This window comes from Papio anubis, chromosome 13 (genome assembly GCF_008728515.1).
Source record: "Papio anubis isolate 15944 chromosome 13, Panubis1.0, whole genome shotgun sequence".
In the NCBI taxonomy this organism is placed as follows: domain Eukaryota; kingdom Metazoa; phylum Chordata; class Mammalia; order Primates; family Cercopithecidae; genus Papio; species Papio anubis.
This window is the reverse complement of record NC_044988.1, coordinates 64,051,165-64,071,570: the sequence shown is the minus strand read 5'-3', so window position 1 is coordinate 64,071,570 and position 20,406 is coordinate 64,051,165. Positions and strand designations below refer to the sequence as shown.

Genomic DNA, 20,406 nt, shown 5'->3' with positions numbered 1-20,406 from the left:
CACCTACAGCTTTTATGTATTGAAAAGTGGGAATTCATGATCTAAAAATATTGTCCTTCTATAGTCCTGTCAAGTTTAGTGTAAGTGGGTTTAACACAGTTACAACACTAACACCAGTGTCACTTATCAGTATTTATAAAATTCATATTTTCAATAAATGAAAGTCAGTGTAACACCCATGTCTACAAACTAGAACTCTTTAGCTGTTTGAACGAACAAGGACCTGATATCAAGACAGAAGTATATAAAGTCCCAAACTTTTAAAGTATGATCTTTTTCAAACTGCATCCATTCCTCACATTGAAGATGCTTGAAACCCAAACCCATTCCTCTTTGTGTGTGGATTTGTGATCTTGCAGCACTTTCATACAGACATCTAAGCTTCTAAATACTTCTTCCTATTGCTTCAAGGTTTTGTAACTTTCTTCATCTTCTAGGCTACATCGAGCTTCATCTTCACTCTTAATACCCATAATTTCCTAAATTTGACATTTTGATCTTGTTTCCAAAATTCAATTTTAAATATTTCAACAGATTAAGATTTGTCCTCTTTCTTGCCCTGCCAAAGCATTTTTCCTTTTTCTCTTGTTCAGCAAATTTCAATGGATTCACATGTGGAAATTCTGCTGGATTATCTTCAGAGTACAGCTATTCCTGTCTCTGCCAAAGCTTTGGCTTGCAGGGCTGCCATTGAGCTGTCATGAAATCTGAGGTATTACTTGCATTCCTACCATTGATGCCAACAGGGCAGCAACATTGAGAACAGACCCCCAGTAGCTGCGGCTGCTGCGGTCATTTTCTTGTTTGTTTTTGTTTTTTCAGCCATTTTCTTTGTATGGAAACGTTTCTTACATAATTTCTTTGCCCTTCCAGCCTCCTAGCTAAAAGCTTCTTGTGTATCTATTGCTGTGTTCTGCCTCCTGAGAGGGAAGTGGACTCCAGTCAACTTTAACTTCTGCTAAATCTTCTCAGTTTCAATTCTCTTTTTTCTATCTCGACTCCTACTGTTTTGTCCTGCTCCTGCTTCTACCAGTCCTATGCCTGTGTCTCGATCTTGAGCTTGGGAATGAGACCTGATCTGCCCTTTTTCTTTCCCTGCTTCTGGATCTTGATTTCTTCCCCTCTCTCTGCTTCTAGGTTGAGACTTCTTCCTCCCCGCCTCCTGGATGGGACTTCTGCTCAGCCTGCTTCTACTATGATGAAGTCTTTCCACGAGACCTAGATCTTGAGTGACTTCTGCCTCTTATTGACTCATTTTTGCATTTGTGCTTGTCCTCCCACTATTTTCAGATTAATTTGGTTGCTCTCTTTCTTTATCAGAGGAATGTTCTTTGTCATTATGTTCTCAGATTTGTGTTTCTTAGAGGTTTCTTTGGATTCATGTCTTCTTGCCTCTTTGCTTCTGTTTCCAGCTCCTGTGTTTTCTTCCTTTATTATGACTTTCATTTTCTTTCTCTTGACCTTGATCTTGATCTTGAATAATAATGTTTGAGGCTCCAGGAGGGAACAGATGCATGGCTTCTACTCTTTTCTTATCTCTGTATCCTGGTGATGTCCTTTGTGGGGTTAGTCCATCTCATTCTGTATCACTAGCTGCCACAGTTCAAGAGTCCTGCAGCACAGCTAGGGCGCACCTCCACTTGCTGCTTTCAACAGTTGGAAAAGTCACTGTAATTGGCATCCAAATTGAAAACCAATCTGCTATTATTTTAGAAAATTGCCAATATCAAGATGCATCCTGAATGACATCATTTTAGCCCCTCTTTGACTAGGAGCTCAAGAGTGTTGTCTGTCTAATTATTTCCTGCTTAATATCCTAGAAAATTTTGGGTAACTCTTTTTCCTCTTAATATATACATAGAGCATGTCTATTTTCTACCCAAAGTCACTGAAGAGTTTGCTGCAACACCACCAAACTAGATAATACAGCCCAAAGAAGAGAATCGTTAGCAGTCTTCCTCCTAAATAAATCATTACTACAATATGAAGTTATATTCACAGTCCATTTCATTTCTTTATGATTTTTAGATTGGGCCGCTAGCAATAGTACTCAAGCCTACTAATAATTACCCTTCTGTAGCTAAGAGCATAGACTTTCACCAACCAGACCTAACATAGATATCTGCCTGCACACTTCAGACCTGTTTAGAAAGAACTATTTTAATCTTGTGGACCCTTAGTTTCCTCATTTGTAAGATGGAAATAGATGAAAACCAACTCCACCATATAGAGGTGTTGTGAATATCAGTAATATTATTATATATGTTAAAGAAATGCACTTAAAGCGGGACAGAGCAAGATGGCGAATAGGAACCAGCTCAGCCTCCAGCTCTCAGTGGCGGCCTGCAGAATGCCTGGGTGATTTCGGCAGCTGAGAATTGCTGGGTTCATCTCACTGGGGTGTGTGGGACAGTGAGTGCTGGTCAGTGGGTGCAGCCTGACCAGTGAGACCTGGAAGCAGGGGCAAGGCATCGCCTCACCTGGGAAGTGCAAGGGGGAAGGGAATTCCCCATTTTTCCTAGCTAAAGGAAACCCAGGACACACAACACCTGGAAAATCAGGTAACTCCCACCCTAATACTAAGCACTACCAAGGGTCATAGCAAATATGTACACCAGGAGATTATATCCCACACCTGGCCCAGAGGGTCCCATGCCCACGGGCAGCCTCCCTCATTGCTAGCACAGCAGTCTGAGATCTAGCTGCAGGAGTGCAGCGGAGGAGTCTCTGGGGAGGGAGCCCGCCATTACTGAGGCTTAGAAGTAGGTAAAGCAAAGCCTCCCAGGAAGCTCAGGTGGGTGGAGCCACCGCCTTGGCTCAAGGAGGCCTGCCTGCACTCTGTGGAGCTTCACCTCTGGGGACAGGGGCATGGATTAAACAAAAGCAGCAGAAACTCTGCAGATGTAAATATCCTGTCGACAGCTTTGAAGAGCCAGTGGTTCTCCAACTGGGGCCCCGGGATCTGAGGAACGGACAGACTGTCTGCTCAAGTGGGTCCTATGACCCTGGTAGCCTAACTGGGGAGACATCCCCTACACTAGGTGCAGACCAGTACCTCACACCTCACATGGCTGGGTTCACACACCTCTGAGACAGAAGCCAGAGCAAGAATCGAGACAGCAGTCGCTGTTTCAGCGTATTCTATCTTCTGCAGCCTCTGCTGCTGATACTGACAGAAGCAGCGTCTGGAGTGGACCTCAAGAAAACTCCAACAGACCTGCAGCTGAGGGTCCTGACTGTTAGGAAAACTAGCACAAACAGAAAGGACACCACCAAACTACATCAGTACATCACCATCGCCAAAGACCAAAGGCAGATAAAAAACCACAAAGATGGGGAAAAAGCAGTCACAGAAAAAGCTGGAAATTCAAAATAAAGAGTGCATCTCCTCAGATACTGGCTCTTCGCCAGCAATGGAACAAAGCTGGATGGAGGAAGCGGCTTTGTGTGAGTTAAGAGAAGAAGAAGTCTTCAGTCGATCAAACCTCTCAGAGCCGCGAACTACATACCAGTGCCAAGAAACTAAAAGCCCAGAAAAAAAGAATGGATGAAAAGGATAGCAGAATAATCAATGCAGAAGACATAAACGAGACGGCAGAGATGAAAACCACTTGACCTGCAAGAACGCTACGTGACAAATGCACAAGCTGGTAACCAGCGATCAACTGGAAAGAAAAGAGTATCAAAAGCGATTGAAGATCAAATGAATAAAATAAAACAGAAAAAGTGTAGAAAAAAGAGTAAAAAAAAGGAAATGAACAAAGCCTCCAAGAGAAATATAAGATTATGTGAAAAGATGCAAATCTACATCTGATTGGTGTGCCTAAGAAGTGATAAGAATGGAACCAAGTTGGAAAGCCTCTGCAGGATATCATCCAGGAGAACCCCTAACCTAGTAAAGGCAGGTGAACATTCAAATCCAGGAAATACAGAGAAGTGCCACAAAGATACTCCTTGAGAAGAGCAACTCCAAGACAAATAATTGTCAGATTCACCAAGAAGTTGAAATGAAGAGGAAAAAGAGAAATGTTAAGGAGGGGCAGCCAGACAGAAAGAAGTTGGGTTACCCACAAAAAGAGAGGAAACCCATCCGACTAACAGCAGATCTCTTGGCAGAAACTCTACAAGCCAGAAGAGTTGGGGCCAATATTCAACATTCTTAAAAAGAAAGAATTTTCAACCCAGAATTTCAGCCAAACTAAGTTTCATAAGTGAAGGATAAATAAAATCCCTTTACAGACAAGCAAATGCTTAGAATTTTGTACCAACAGGCCTGCCCTACAAAGAGATCTCCTTGAAGGAAGCACTAAACGTGGAACAACAGGTACCAGTCATTGCAAAAACATGCAAAATGTAAAGTCCATCGATGCTAGGAAGAAACTGCATCAACTAACAAGCAAATAACCAGCTAATATCATAATTAACAGGATTAAAGTTCACACATAACAATATTAACTTGTAAATGTAAATGGACTAAATTGTCAATTAAAAGGGAGCCTGAACTGTAGGGTGGGATGAGAGTCAGAAGACCCATCAGTTTGCTGTATTCAGGAGATCCATCTCACATGCAGAGGCACATGGCTCAAATAAAGGATGGAGGAAAGATCTACCAAGCAAATGGAAACAAAAAGCCAGGGGGTTGCAATCTAGTCTCTGATAAAATGGAGCTTTAAACCATCAAAAGATCAAAAGAGACAAAGAAGACCATTATATATAATGGTAAAGGGATCCAATTAATCAGGAAGAGCTAGCTATCTAAATATATGCACCCAATACAGGAGCATCCAGATTCATAAAGCAAGTCATAGAGACTTTACAAAGAGACTTAGACTCCCCATACAATAATATTAGAGCTTTAACACCCACTGTCCAACATTAGAGATTAATGAGACAGAAAAGTTAACAAGAAGGATATCCAGAGGTGAACTGAACTCTGCACCAAGTGGACCCTGGCAGACATCTACAGAACTCTCCTCAAATCAGCAGAATATACATTCTTCTCAGCACCACATGCTTATTCCAAAAATTGACCACATGTAGTTGCCAGGAATGCTCCTCAGCAAATGAAAAAAAGAACAGAAGTATAACAAACTGTCTCTCAGAGCACAGTGCAATCCAAACTAGGAACTCAGGACTAAGAAACACAATCAAAACTGCTCAACTACATGGAAACTGAACAACCTGCTCCTGAATGACTACTGGGTACCAACAGAATGAAGGCAGAAATAAGATGCTCTTTGAAACCAATGAGAACAAAATACAACATAATACCAGAATCTGTGCAGGATACATTTAAAGCAGTGTGTAGAGGGGTATAGCACTAAATGCCCACAGAGAAAGCAGGAAAGATCTAAAAATTGACACTGTAACATCACAATTAAAAGAACTAAACAGAACAAACATTCAAAAGCTAGCAGAAGGCAAAGAAATAACTAAGATCAAAAGAGCAAGAACTGGAAGGAGATAGAGACACAAAAACCCTCAAAAATCCAATGAATCAAGAGGACTGGTTTTTGAGAAAAGATCAACAATTGTTAGACCACTAGCAAGACTAATAAAAGAAAGAAAAGAGAGAAGAATCAAATAGACACAATAAAAAATGATAAAGGGATGATATCACCACCGACCCCACAGAAATACAAACTACAAATGGAATACTATAAACACCTCTATGCAAATAAACTAAAATCTAGAAGAAATGGATAATTTCATGGACACTTACACTCTCAAAGACTAAAACCAGGGAAGAAGTTAAAATCCCTGAATATATATATAGACACAATAGCAGGCTCACAGAAGTGAGGCCAATAATTAATAGCCTACCAACCAAAAAGTCCAGGACCAGACGGGTTCTGGCTGAATTCCACCAGAGGTACAGGGAGGAGCTGGTACCATTCCTTCCTGAAACTATTCAATCAGTAGAAAAAGAGGAATCCTCCTAACTCATTTCATGAGGCCAAGCATCATCCTGATACTACCAAAGCCTGGCAGAGACACAGCAAAAAAGAGAATTTAAGACCAATATCCTTATGAACATCGATGCAAAACTTTCCTCAATAAAATACTGGCAGCCAGATCCAGCAGCATAAAAGCATCCACCATGATCAAGTGGGCTTCATCCTGAAACAAGGCTGAGTTCAACATACGAATCAATAAATCAACATATAAACAGAACCAAGACAAAAACCATGATTATCTCAATAGATACAGAAAAGGCCTTTGACAAAATTCAACAGCCCTTCATGCACAAAACTCTCAATAAAATTCGGTATTGATGGAACATATCTCAAATAAATACAAGAGCTATTATGACAAACCCACAGCCAATATCATACTGAATGGGCAAAACTGGAAAAAACATTCCCTTTGAAAACTGGCACAAGACAGGGTGCCCTCTCTCACCACTCCTATTCTTGTAGTGTTGGAAATGGCTAGGGCAATCCAGGCAAGAGAAAGAAATAAAAGGGTATTCAGTTAGGAAAAGAAAAGTCCCAAATTTCCCTGTTTGCAGGATGACATGATTGTATGTTTAGAAACCCCATCATCTCATGCAGAGTCTCCTTAAGCTGAGAAACAACTGGCAAAGTCTCAGGATACAAAATAAAAGTGCAAATCACAAGCATTCTTATACACCAGTAACAGACAAACAGAGCCAAATCATGAATGAACTCCCATTCACAATAGCTTCAAAGAGAATAAAATACCTAGAATTCAACTTGAGGGATGTAAAAAGGACCTCTTCAAAGGAGGAACTACAGACCACTGCTCAGTGAAATAAAGAGGACACAAACAAATGGAAAAGAACATACCATGCTCATGGATAGGAATAATCAATATCGTCAAAATGGCCATACTGCCCAAGGTAATTTATAGATTCAATGTCATCGTGGCTACCAATAATGACTTTCTTCACAGAGCTGAAAAACTGCTTTAAAGAGTTCATATGGAACCAAGAGCCTGCATTACCAAGACAATCCTAAGCCAAAAGAGAACAAAGCTGGAGGCATCCACGCTACCCTGACTTCAAACTATACTACAAGTCTACAGTAACCAAAACAACATGGTACTGAGTATCAAAACAGGGATATAGACCAATGGAACAGAACAGAGCCCTCAGAAATAACACACCACATTTACCAGCCATCTGATCTTTGACAAACCTGACAAAAACAGAAATGGGGGAAAGGATTCCTATTTAATAAATGGTGCTGAAAGGAAGAGTGGCTAGCCATAAGTAGAAAGCCTGAAACTGGATCCTTTCTACTCCTTGTATATGAAAATTAATAATTCAAGATGGATTACAGACTTAAATGTAGACCTAAAACCATAAAAACCCTAGAAGAAACCTAGAGTAATGCCACCATTTGGGACATAGGCATGGGCAAGGACTTCATGTCCTAAAAACACAAAAACAACGGCAACAAAGCCACAATTGACAAATGGGATCTAATTAAACTAAAAGAGCTTCTGCACAACAAAGAAACTACCATCCAAGGTAAGGCAGCCACCACAGGTGGGAGAAAATTTTTGCAATCTACTCATCTGACAAAGAGGGCTAATATCAGAACCACCACAAAGAACTCAAGTAATTTGCAAGAAAAAAAAAACAAACAATCCCACATCAAAAAGTGGGCAAAGGATATGAACAGACACTTCTCCGAGAATGTACATTATGAACATGAAAATAATATGTCCATGTAATCAAAATGCCGATCAAAACCATGGTGAGATGCAATCGCAGTTGAGTAGTCATTAAAAGGTCAAACAACAAGGTGCTGCTGGAAGGATGTGGAGAAATAAAGACACTTTTACACTGTTGGTGGGACTGTAAACTAGTTCAACCATTGTGGAAGACAGTGTAGCAATTCCTCAGAGGATCTAGAACTTCGAAATACCATTTCCATTTGGCCCATCCATTACTGGGTATATGCAAGGATTATAAATCATGCTGCTATAAAGACACATGCACACGTGTTTTATTGCAGCACTATTCACTAATAGCAAAGAGACTTGGAATCAACCCAAATGTCCATGAGTGACAGACTGGATTAAGAAAATGTGGCACATATATGCACCATGGAATACTATGCAGCCATAAAAAAAGGATGAGTTCGTGTCCTTGGATGCAGCTGGAAATACCATCATTCTCTCAAACCACATAGGAGCCGGAAAAATAAACACTGCATGAGGCTTCCTGCTCATAGGTGGGAGGGCCGGAACAATGGTACTTGGACACAGGAAGGGGAGCATCTACCAGGGCCTGGCCAGCCCGAAGAGAGGGGGAGGAGGGATAGCGTAGGAGATATACCTAATGTAAATGACGAGTTAATGGGTGCAGCACACCAACATGACACATGTATACATCACGTAACAAACTTGCATGTTGTACACATATTGCCTAGAACTTAAAGAATATAATAATAAAAAAAATGCACAGTGACTATCAAAAAGTACTCCCAATTAATACATTAACATTTTTATTATTAATGAAATATGTTAAACAACTCCCCAAAGGAAGCCTCATGACACTTGAAGACAGACTATAACACCACACTTAACTGAGTTAGTTCAGATTTATCACTGTAGCACATTCGGGGTGGCTTTCCAGTTTATGACCTAACCATCCGATTTCTCTGAACATTTTCTCCAGCCATCCTTCTTCCCCATCCACAGAACGAGTCACTCATGTTTGCTCTGAGTGACACTGACTCTCCCTAGAGCAATCAGATTCTTTCTGCCAGGTTTCGAGAATGGTCATTAGTACCAGGGAGTGAGTCATTGGATCCATAGCATGCAAACTTGGGAGCTGTGAGGTAATCATGTTTGACTATGTGGACTGGAGAGGTCAAGAGTAACCATGTCCGCAAAGAGAAAAGAGTAGCCAAAGAGAGAGAGAGGAGCAAAGTTGAGAGATGGTTAAGAGTATGGACTTTGCAGCCAGACTAACATGGAGTGCCTCTGCCTGTGTAACTTCAGGCCTGTTTTAAAAAAAACTGTTTAATCTTGTGGACCCTTAGTTTAGAGAATCCTCATGTGTTCCTATTTTTTCATTTCCATTTTTCCTAAAACCTGGCTACATTCACATTCCTGAACTTTTGTTTCTAATGGACAACCCTTTATAGTAGATTCTGGTTTTTGCTCATCTAAATTAAGTTGCTTTCTTAGGAGGGGGAGCAACAAAAGTCACAACTAATATAATTACTATCTACTAGCTTACGTAAAATATATATTCCTTTTCATAAGCCTCATGCACACAGTACCACGTTATCATGCCTGGCACAAGTCTTGGAGAAATCAGTTCTGAAACAATTATTCTGGACTCAACATGTAGTGCTTCTTGTAATCAAAGACTCCCTTCCTGCTACTGGGACTTTGCCATTTGTGGTTTCTATCACCTGTAAATCTGGAACATGTCCAGGGATTGATGTTATTCAAGAGGTCTAGTGTTCAAGTCCCTGCCCTCCCAACATAATGTTACAGGATCATTGAGGTGTTGCTTCACCAGGCAGCAACCTCTGTGGCCAGTGTTGCCTTTGCCCCAGTTTTGCTCAGGCCCACCGGGCCCACTTGGCCAGGCAGGCTGCACTCAGCTTACACTACCTGCTTGGATCCCCTGCCTGCCAGTGAGCCAAGTGGTGAGGGGTGAGCGAGCCGAGCATAGGTATGGCCTCTGCGTACATCCAGGCACGCTGACTGTGGCAGGGCAGATAGCTAGCTCCAGGTGCCAGCATGGGTGCCAGCTCCCTGCAAGTCTGCAGCTGGACCAGACATACTGCAAGCAGCTTCCATGGCTGGCATTGGGGAACATGGTGGTGCCTGGAAGCTTGAAGATGCCAGGAACCACAGAACCCTAAAAAGAGTGTCACAGCCCTGGCTTGGGGAGCTCCTAAGTCTGGGTTCCCTGAAGGGCTGCAGCTCTTCTCTCCTTCTTGTCATTTGCAATGTGGCAAGCAAGGGGCATGTTTCAGCCCCTCCATTTGGTGGGTCTTGAGTTCTTGTCCTGCACCCTGGAAGAATGAGCTACATGGACAAGTGAAAGGTGAGCAAGGTGAAGAGGGGCTTTATTGAGTGATATAACAGCTCAGAGGAGACTCACAGTGGATAGCTCCTCTCCACAGTGAGAGTGTCCTGACAAGTGTTCATCCTTCAGCAGAGAGGAGACCCTGGAGTGGGTAGCTCCTCTCCATAGCCAGTTGTCCCAACATTTGCTCAGCTCTCAGCAGAGAGGAGACCCTGGAGTGGGTAGCTCCTCTCCACAGCTGGTCATCCCAACTTCTTCTCAGCTCTCAGAAGAGATGAGGCCCTGGAGTGGGTAACTCCTCTCCACAGACAGGTCCTCCCATAGTCTCCTTGAGTCTGGCTGAGTCCTGGGTTTTTCTGGGCTTCAGAGGGGAGGAAGTGCATGCTGATTGGTCCATGGCTGGCTATGGCTGGGCCTAGAAAAAGCTCCCATTCTGGTCTGTCAACCTGGCTCCCCAGTTTCAGGTTGTCCCTAACTTGAAGATGGGGCTTCACTGGGGACCTACCCTTTCTGCCCAGGAACATCTCTGGCTCCTGCCATTACCCAGGCTGTTTGTGCTGAGGGACGCCTGCAGGCAAGCCCTGAGCTGCCCTCAGTGCTCCCACCTCAGCCTCCATCCTATGCTCATTGGTGCCTCAAGTCCAGAGAGGTGGCAGGAAGCTGGCATGTTGGTGCTGCCCCAAGTGTGTGCACACCCAGATGGGTCACAACAGCACCCTGGCTCAGCCTCAACTCTGCTGCAAGACTGGAGTGGGCACCAGCAGAGGAGAGAGGCCAGGTAGTGGGAGCACACACCTCTAAGCCAGTGGGGGGCAGATGCCTGGGTCCACAGAAAAATAGATGTAACTGTGAGCTCACAGTCCTTCAATATACTGCACCATCCAGAAGCAACTGGCCCAAGAGAGTGACATAATGGCCGTTTGATAGCACAGCTAAGCCACCAGCTTAGAAATAATGCCAGGTAAGAAGGGGGCACCTTCCTCCAGAATGCAGTATGTACTCTAAATCAGTGATCATTTTATGGTGCTGTGCCCCAAATAAGTAAAATACAGGGTGGTGGCAAGAGTCACTCTGATTACCATCACTTCCAGGGACCTATTTGGGAAATGTGTGCTTCCCATCCCTGCAGCTCTATCTAGGCTTTGCAGGTCTAAGGGTCCTATTTCAGTTCCCAGAGAACTGACTATATCGGGGGACACAGAAAGAATCCAAATAAACATTTTTAGCATTTTATTGAGGTATATCTTATATACCCAAAAATTCATCCCTTGTACAAATCAATGATTTTTAATAAATGTATACAGTTATGCAATCATTACCACCAAATTATTTTAGAACATTTACATCACTTCCCCCATGCCCAATTGCAGTCAATCCCCACCAGAAGGCCTGGACAACTACCAACTTACTTATTTCTAGGAAGATTTGCTCTTTTGCAAACTTTGTTCCCACTTATTTGTGGGAGCTAAAAGTTAAAACAATTGAACTCATGGAGATAGAGAACAGAATGATGGTTACTAGAGGCTGGGAAGGGTAGCCTTGGGGACCAGCCTCAACACCACTCATAGGGTACCCAAAGTCCGGTGGTGACGAAGGAATGAGAAGAGACAGGTTAAGATTGCATAGAGAGTGGGGGCCAGGGGGCCAATTGCAAAATGGAGGCTGCAAAAGGCTCAGAGTCCTGGTCTCCACACTTTATTAAGTATAATCACTTAGATTTAAGAAGCAGACGTTCAGAGTAAAACGGTGAAAGGAAGGCAGTACGTCATACGCGTAATCTATAGCAACAGCGGTTTAAATGAATCTCCTTTGTGCTTAAACAGCATGTCTTTAACTTATTGGAGAGTAGCTGGTGGGAGCGGGCTTAACTAGGAGCCTGCACATCTGTCCACATTCCAATGCTTCAAAGGAGTATCTTTCTCTTTGAACACAGCGTTTACAGATAAGAGAGCAGGTCTTGCTCTGAGTATGGGAACTTAATGGCAATAAGAAGGCTTTCCTCCCCAGAGGCCTGTTGTGGCTTTTCACAACTTACTGTCCCATATTTTTATGACCAGTTTATTTAGACCCAAATAAATAAGGCACCCCATAAGCCTTTTTCCCAACAGGGAGTGGGTAGCGGGGTTGGGGGGAAGTAGGAATAGTTAATGGATACAAAAAATAGTTAGAAAGAATGAATAAGATCCAATATTTGATAGCACAACAGGGTGATTGTAGTCAATAATAATTTAATTGTACATTTAAAAATAACTAAAAGGGTATAATGGGATTGTTTGTAATATAAAGGATAAATGCTTGAGGTGATGGATACCCCATTTACCCTGATGTGATCATCACACATTGTGTGCCTGTATCAAAATATCCTATGGGATATTTTGGTATATATTATGGTATATATCCATAAATATATACACCTACTGAGTACCCACAAAAATTATAAAATAAATAATTTTTTTGGAAAGGTTTGGTCTTTCTAGAGATTTCAAATAAATGGAATCCTATGCTATCTTTTCATCTGGTTTCTTTCACTTGGTATATGTTTTTGAGTCTCATCCAGTGGTAACATGTATCAGTAGCTTGCACTTTTTTTATTGTGAAACAATATTTATTTCATTGTATGGATATACCACTTTGTGCACATTGTGTTTATCTATTCACCCACTAATAGACATTTATATTGTTCCTAGTTTGGGGTTATTATGGATAATGCTGCTATAAACATGCATGTACACAGTTTTGTATGGAGTTGGTGGGTCATATAGTAAAAATGTGTTTAACGCTAAGAAACTGCCAAACTGGTTTCCAAAGTGGCTGTATCATTTTTAATTCCCACAAGCATGTATGATAGTTTCTCCACATCCTCCCCAACCCTTGTATTATTAGTCTTTTAAATATAGCTCTTCTAGTGGATGCATAGTAGTATCTCATTGTAGTTTTAACTTGCATTTTTATGATGGCTATTTATATTGATCATCTTTACATGCTCTTATTAACCATTCATATATGTTTTATGGTGACAATATTTTAATTGGGTTGTCTTTTTGTTATTGAATTGCTTATAAGAATTCTTTATGTATGATGGATACAAGCCCTTTATCATATATACAGTTTGCAAATACTTTCCCACAGTCCCTTTTTTTTTTAAATTTTCTTACAGTGTCATTTGAGGAACAAAATTTAAAATTTTATTGTCAAATTTGTCAATTTTTCCTTTGATGAATTTTGCTTTTGGTGTCTTATCTAAGAAATCTTTATCTAAGCCAGAGTCACAAAGATTCTGTCCTATGTTTTTTCCTAGAAGTTGTATGGCTTTAGATTTTACATTTAGGTTTGTGTTCCTTTTTGACTTTTTTTTTTTTTTTTTTTTTCTGAGCCGGAGTCTCGCTTTGTCGCCCAGGCTGGAGCGCAGTGGTGCGATCTCTACTCACTGCAAGCTCTGTCTCCCAGGTTCACGCCATTCTCCTGCCTCAGCCTCCCAAGTAGCTGGGACTACAGGCGCCCGCCACCTTGCCCAGCTAATTTTTTGTATTTTTAGTAGAGACGGGGTTTCACAGTGTTAGCCAGGATGGTCTCGATCTCTTGAAGTTGTGATCTGCCTGCCTCGGCCTCCCAAAGTGCTTGGATTACAGGCGTGAGCCACCGCGCCCTGCCCACTTTTTTTTTTTTGTATGGTATGAGGTAAGGTTCTCATTTTCTTTACACCCAATAATAAATTAAATAAAATAAATACCCAATTGATTTTAGCATATTTATAATAAAGTAAAGATAAAATATTTAGGAGTAAATTAAGTACGTACAAGTCCTCTACATTGAAAAGTACATATATTTAGACCTAAATAAATAAGAGATATATCATGTTCATTGATTGAAAGACTCTATAGGGACACATCATAGTGATACTGCTGAACCCCCCCCTTTTAATCTATAGATTCAATGTAATGTTAATCATAATCCCAGTAGGCTTTTTTTTGCAGAAAATAAAAATCTGATTCTAAAATTTACACAGAAATGTAAAAGAAATACAAAACAGTCTTAGAAAAGAAAAACAAAGTTGTACCTAACTTCAAGACTTAATATAAAGCTATAAGAATCAAGCCTGTATGATACTCGCAAAATAATGCAAACAGATCAAAGGAATGGAATAGATAAATAGATCTACATTTATACGGTCATTTGATTTTTTGACAAAGGTACTAAAGCAATTCAATGGGGGAAAAGAAGTTCTTTTCAATAAATGACACTAAGACACCTAGATAACCACATTGGAAAAGATAAATTTTAATTGCATAAACAAAAATTAATTTACTATAGATTGTAGACCTAAATAAAAGCTAAAACTATGAAGCTTTTATAATAAAACACAGAAAAATATCTTTGTGACTGGGGGTAGGCAAAAGTTTCTTAGGGAGGATTTAGAAAATAATAACTAAAAAAGAAGGAAATTGATAGAGTTGCTCAAAATTTAAAATCATCTGTTTAGCTCTCTCGCTGTGCCCCCCTCTCCTCATCATAAGAGGACACAGCAAAAGGCAGCTGGCCATAGCCTGGAAGATAGTGCCCACCAGGACCCGAACTGGCTGGCAGCTTGGACTTCCTAGCCTTCAGAACTGTGAAAAATAAATCTCTGCTTTTTAAAAATCTGCTTAGTGAAACATCACAAGAAAATGAATATGGCCGGGCGCTGCGGCTCAAGCCTGTAATCCCAGCACTTGGGAGCCGACGGCTGGATCACGAGGTCAGGAGATCGAGACCATCCTGGCTAACACAGTGAAACCTCGCTCTACTAAAATACAAAACTTAGCCGGGCGCAGGGTCGCGAGCCTGTAGTCCCAGCTACCGGGAGGCTGAGGCAGGAATGGCGAACCCTGGAGGCGGAGCCGGTGAGCTGAGATCCCGGCCACCGCACTCCAGCCTGGGTGACAGAGCTGAGACTCCGCCTCAAAAAAAAAAAAAAAAGAAAATGAATATGCAAGCCATGGACGGGAAGAATATTCACAACATAATACCTGACAAAAGACTTGAATCCAAAATATATAATGAACTGCTACAACTCAATATTGAAAAAAATAAATAATAATAAATAATTTGAACAGATAATTCACAAAGAAGATAGATGAATGGTCAATGGGCATATGAAATAAAAGCATTCAATATCATTAGTTATCAAGAAAATACAAATTAAAACCACAATGAGAAACCACTACACATCAACCAGGGTGACTAAAATGAAAAAGACTGACGATATCAAATGTTGACAAGGATATAGTGCAACTAGAGCTCTCACACATCATTGGCCATAGTGTAAAATGATACAAACATTTGGCAAAAAATCTGTCAGCTTCTTATAAAACTAAGCAAAACCTACGGCATGACCCAGCAATCAAATTCTCAGATTATTTAGCCAAGAAAAATGGAAATATACATCTACAAAAAGACTTGTATGAGACTATTCATAATAGCTTTATTTATGTCAGCCAAAACTGAAAACAGCCCAGACGTTCATTAATAAGGAAAATGGATAAACAAACAGGATTTTCATACAATGGAATACTACTTAGTAATGAAAAGGAATTGTAGTGAATTCTTATAATTTTATGTTGCCTCAGCACCTGTTTTGAATATATATTTATCTTTTTCATACCAGAAACAGGGCTTAGCTCCTTAAAACACAGTTTCCAATTCTCTGCCTCCTCCCAGTTCTTTAATGTGGTCAATCCAGATATCTTCTTTATACAAATGCCTGCTAGTGACCACCTTCCTATGGGATAACTAGATATAGTCTACTTGACTTGCCCTACTGCCCCCCACACCCTGCATGTACTACATAGAAATGCCACAGTGATCACATCTCAGTCACAGTGTGACTCTGTAGAACTTATACTTGCTTTCTCTAAACCCATCAATTAGAACTCTGCCTGGGAAAACTGCATGGGAATAACCTGGATACCAACAGATCCCTCGCTTGGTCTCTCTTGCTTTCCACCCACTGGTTCAGTGTGCATGTCCCGGATGGCTGTCTCTCTTCCTGTTCACCTTGTGAGGCTTGCTGCCATCTCCTCTTTAGATCTGTAAGTAATACACTGCTTCTATTATTTCATGTGTTTTGCTGAGTTGCCTCCTCTATGTCTCACCTTACCCAACACACCCAAATCTAATTTCTTTCTAGGTCAAGTTCTCCTAAAGAATGGCTGTCTTGGTAGGAACAAACTGGACATGGGTAAGACAAAACCCATAAAAATCTGCCAGTATAAACAAGTTTCCTGTGAGAGGGACACTTGGTCACAGGTTGGACACTTAGGCTTTAGGCCATTGGCCAGGATAAAGAAGTATCCCATGAAAGGTGCACTGTAAACATTCATGACTAAATCCCTAGAGCTAGGGCTATAGTTTATACCCTCACTCCTAAGAGAGACCTCAAGACCCAACTGGAGGAAAATACAACAGGGATATTCTGCTAAATCATGTAACAACATGGATGAATCTTAAAAACATTCTGAATCAAGACTCGCATGAAAGAATATGAATGATTCTATTAATATGATGTTTCTGAAAAGGTAGACATATATGAAGGTGAAAATATTACAACAATGGGGATGCTCTGGGAAGAGTGGTATTGGGGATTAACTGGGAAGGCACATGAGAAAACTCTTTGTGGTGATAGAAATATTCTGCGGCTGGATTGGGTTTGGATTACGTGGGTCTGTATATTTGTCTAAACTCATTGTATGATGCACTTAAGAATTGTGCATTTCACTGTAAGTAAATTTTATCCAAAATGTGAGTATCTATATGTCTATCTAAATGCAAAAACTTATAATAACTGCCATTGGCAAGCCATACATTTGTCTAGTAAAATTTCTAGCAGTCTCAATACAAAATACAAAAGGACTTTTTTTTTGCTTGTTGCCTGTTCTTATATACGGTTACCTTGCTCCTAAATAGTAAACAGCTCCTCTCTCCAGTAGGTCACCTGAGGGTCCAAGATTCTTTGTGCCTCTTGGACTCATGGCAGAGATTGTTTTTCCAGGATGGCATTCAGTCATGATTTTATCATATATTTATTGTTACTATTTATATGTGCCACTGTCTCAATTGCTTTGAGAATTGATTAGCAATCATGACAGACAGTCTAAACTAGTACACAAGGGTAAAGAATATTTCCCAAAGCGTGTTTGGTCATTGGGATGTGCTTGAGTGGTGATGTGGCAGAACTTGGAGGACTCTTCATACTCCCTAGTGTACACCAGGCAGATGTCAAACACTGAATTCAGGAGGGAAGTCAATGAACCTGCTGCCCTGAAGGAAATGTTTCAGAGTTGGTAGAGTGTTCTAAGATTTCTGAGGCCAAATACAAAAGTAAAGATATAAAACTTCTTTGTGTAAAAGATAAGCAAAACTCCAGCTGATCTGTCAATATCTGACATATGTGTCCTAATTGGAACAAGCTTTTTACCAACTGAGGAAGCTTGCAGAGAACAATGATTTCTATAACTGTGGCTCCTAAGTGGAGAGAGAGAACACAAGGATGTTTCTCAAAGCTCCATTATTCTGCAGGGATCATCTAAGACATTAGAATTTACTGTGGACCCAAGGGGTATGATTCTAGAGACTCCCATGAGTAGTCACAGAATGAAAAAATGAAGTAAGGAAGAAGCTAACCATGACAACAAAGTGTTTTCAGTTCAAGAATGAGATACGGAGTAAGTCCGGGAAACTGAGCTCACTAGTCATCATTTTGATTCCTGCTCTTTGCCACTATGATCATAAGTCTAACTCTACTATGGAGAAATGAGGAACATAGTTGAAAGAACTATTGACAAATAATGTCACCACTGAGTTTCCATCCAGAATGAAAATAATGAATGCAGGTGAGTTCTGGAACATCAATTGGACAAACCAAGGGGGATTCAAACATCAAGATTCAAGTTCATGATTCACCAGGAAGCTTATTAGCATTTCATCTTGGAAATGGATACCACCAGATCCTTGAGGCTGAAGAGAAAAAGAGTTACAAAACCACCTATATGTGCATACACACATTAAGCATATGGATGTGTGAATAGAGCTATGCATATGGACACACCCAGAGAAAATGAATTATACAAGTTAATTTCCAGAGTTCAGAATAAAACCGGACATCCCAGGGAAGGAAGCTTTTAAAGTTTAGAGGAGAGAGAGTTCTGTGGGCAGAAATTGCCGTGGGAAATTTCCTGGAGAAGATGATTCTTTGCCAATGTAAGCCAAAGGGATCTCTGACACATTGACAGAAACAGTGTTCATAGCAGGCAGTAGAAGGAGTAATGTGCCTAGTTCAGGGCCGTATCTTCCATGTAGCTGCACATATCTACAGTGATTTATTGTCCTTTTGTCTCTGAAGGGCTGATACACAAAAGAGGAAGTGATTATGTCCCATGTAGCCAAAGGCTAAGTTAACACCCAGGATAGAGGTGCAGGGAGATAAGCAGACTTTGACCCAGGATGAGAAAAAACTTGCTGAACACTGATGTCCTCTGGCAATAGGAAAGACTTTTGAGGAAGTAGAGGGCTCCCTTTCACTGAATCACTGTTTTCTAGATATTTTGCCTCTTTCTTTCTTTTTTTTTTTTTTTTTTGAGACGGAGTCTCGCTCTGTCACCCAGGCTGGAGTGCGGTGGCCGGATCTCTGCCCACTGCAAGCTCCGCCTCCCGGGTTTACACCATTCTCCTGCCTCAGCCTCCCGAGTAGCTGGGACTACAGGCGCTCGCCACCTCGCCCGGCTAGTTTTTTGTACTTTTTAGTAGAGACGGGGTTTCACCGTGTTCGCCAGGATGGTCTCGATCTCCTGACCTCGTGATCCGCCCGTCTCGGCCTCCCAAAGTGCTGGGATTACAGGCTTGAGCCACCGCGCCTGGCCTATTTTGCCTCTTTCTTTCCTTGGCTTCTTCCTCATAATTCATAACCATCCTCTACATAATAGTTATTTATTATTGTGTAACAAACAACTTCAAAACTAAATGGCTTAAAATAACACACTTGTTGTCTCACAATTTCTGTGGGTCAAGATATGATTATAGATTAACTGGATCCTTTGCTTCAGGGTCTTTCACAAGGCTATAACTAAGGTTTTGACTAGGGGTGGGATCTCATTTGAAGGTTCAACTGGGGAAAAGTTTACTTCCAAGCTCACTTAAGTAGTTGGCAAGATTCAGTGCTTTGAGAGTTGTTGGGCTGAGGTCCTGAGTAAGTTGGCCAGAGACCTCTCTTGGTTCCTTGCCACATTTGTCTCTCCAATCTGGAAGTTGGTTTCACTAAAGCCAGCAAGTGAGTGTATTCTTTTGAAAATCAAGTTACTCCAGAGGAGAGGACGACACAAAGCCATGAATACTAGGAGACGAGAATCACTAAAGCCAAATTATATGCTGCTTGTCCTACTCCAGATTCCACCAACATAGAATGTCTTCCCTGGACTCTATGCTATCCCTCCTGTTCCATGAAGCTGTTCAAACAAATGCTTTGTTGAGGTTGTAGAAGAAAAAAGCAAGCCCAAGAGCTGTGCCAAGGTCTGTCTCCAAGATGGTCTTCTCCTTCCTCCCATCCCTTGCCTGTCTCTTCATGTGTAAATTCTCCCCCATTGTTCAAGGACTTTCCAGAGACTGAATCCCCAGTGAAGTCTCCCCAGGGCTTTATATAGAAGTTGCCCCAAAATGTCCACAGCCATGCCCCTGAGCACTTGATTTGGAATCATTGTGCCCACACCTGCTGGTCCCATAGTGCATGAACAGAGGGCATTCCTAAATAACATTTAGCTCTCCAGTTTCTTTTCAAGAATTTTTAGCATTTCAAAGTTTGCAGAAATTCAAAAAGGACATGAAAATGCTTTTTCTAACATCCCTCAATAGTCTAAGTGTGGAAAGTTCCAACAGGAAGAAAGGAAGGAGGAAAATAAGTCTTCCTGGAGTGCTTTTGGCATAATTGGATCTTGGGGACATTGTCTCAGAAGTATAAAAAGTTCCCTGACTTTGTACAATTCTACTTTCAAACTTTTAATCACTTCAGGGAGCAGAATTGTCCCAATTGCAGCACTGATTTCAAATTGCCTTTTTCATGTTCTGGTTATTCATTTGGAAATTTTGCTTAAAACATAAAACCAAGACTGAGTAGGAAGAACTAGCTTTCACTCTTTTCTTCAAATCAGAGGTGGCCATCTCAACCTGAGTCTTTCAAGCTAGTGCTGCTATTTCTGGCCCACACACTATTCCTAAGCCATGGGCACATTTTCTTAGTAGGCTCCTGACAAAGGTAAGTGAGGGTTCTTATAAGAGTAATACTTAACCTTTTTATTAGCACAGTAACATTTCTAACTTCTGACTTGATATTTCAAAGGGGTTGGGACTTGAGAAGGGAA

General features: G+C 41.1%; 1 pseudogene; it reads right to left on the bottom strand.

The window, feature by feature from the left end:
- Positions 1 to 277: 277 nt before the first annotated feature.
- On the bottom strand, positions 278 to 1,603 carry LOC116270100 (annotated as a pseudogene).
- Between the last annotated feature and the right edge of the window lie 18,803 nt (positions 1,604 to 20,406).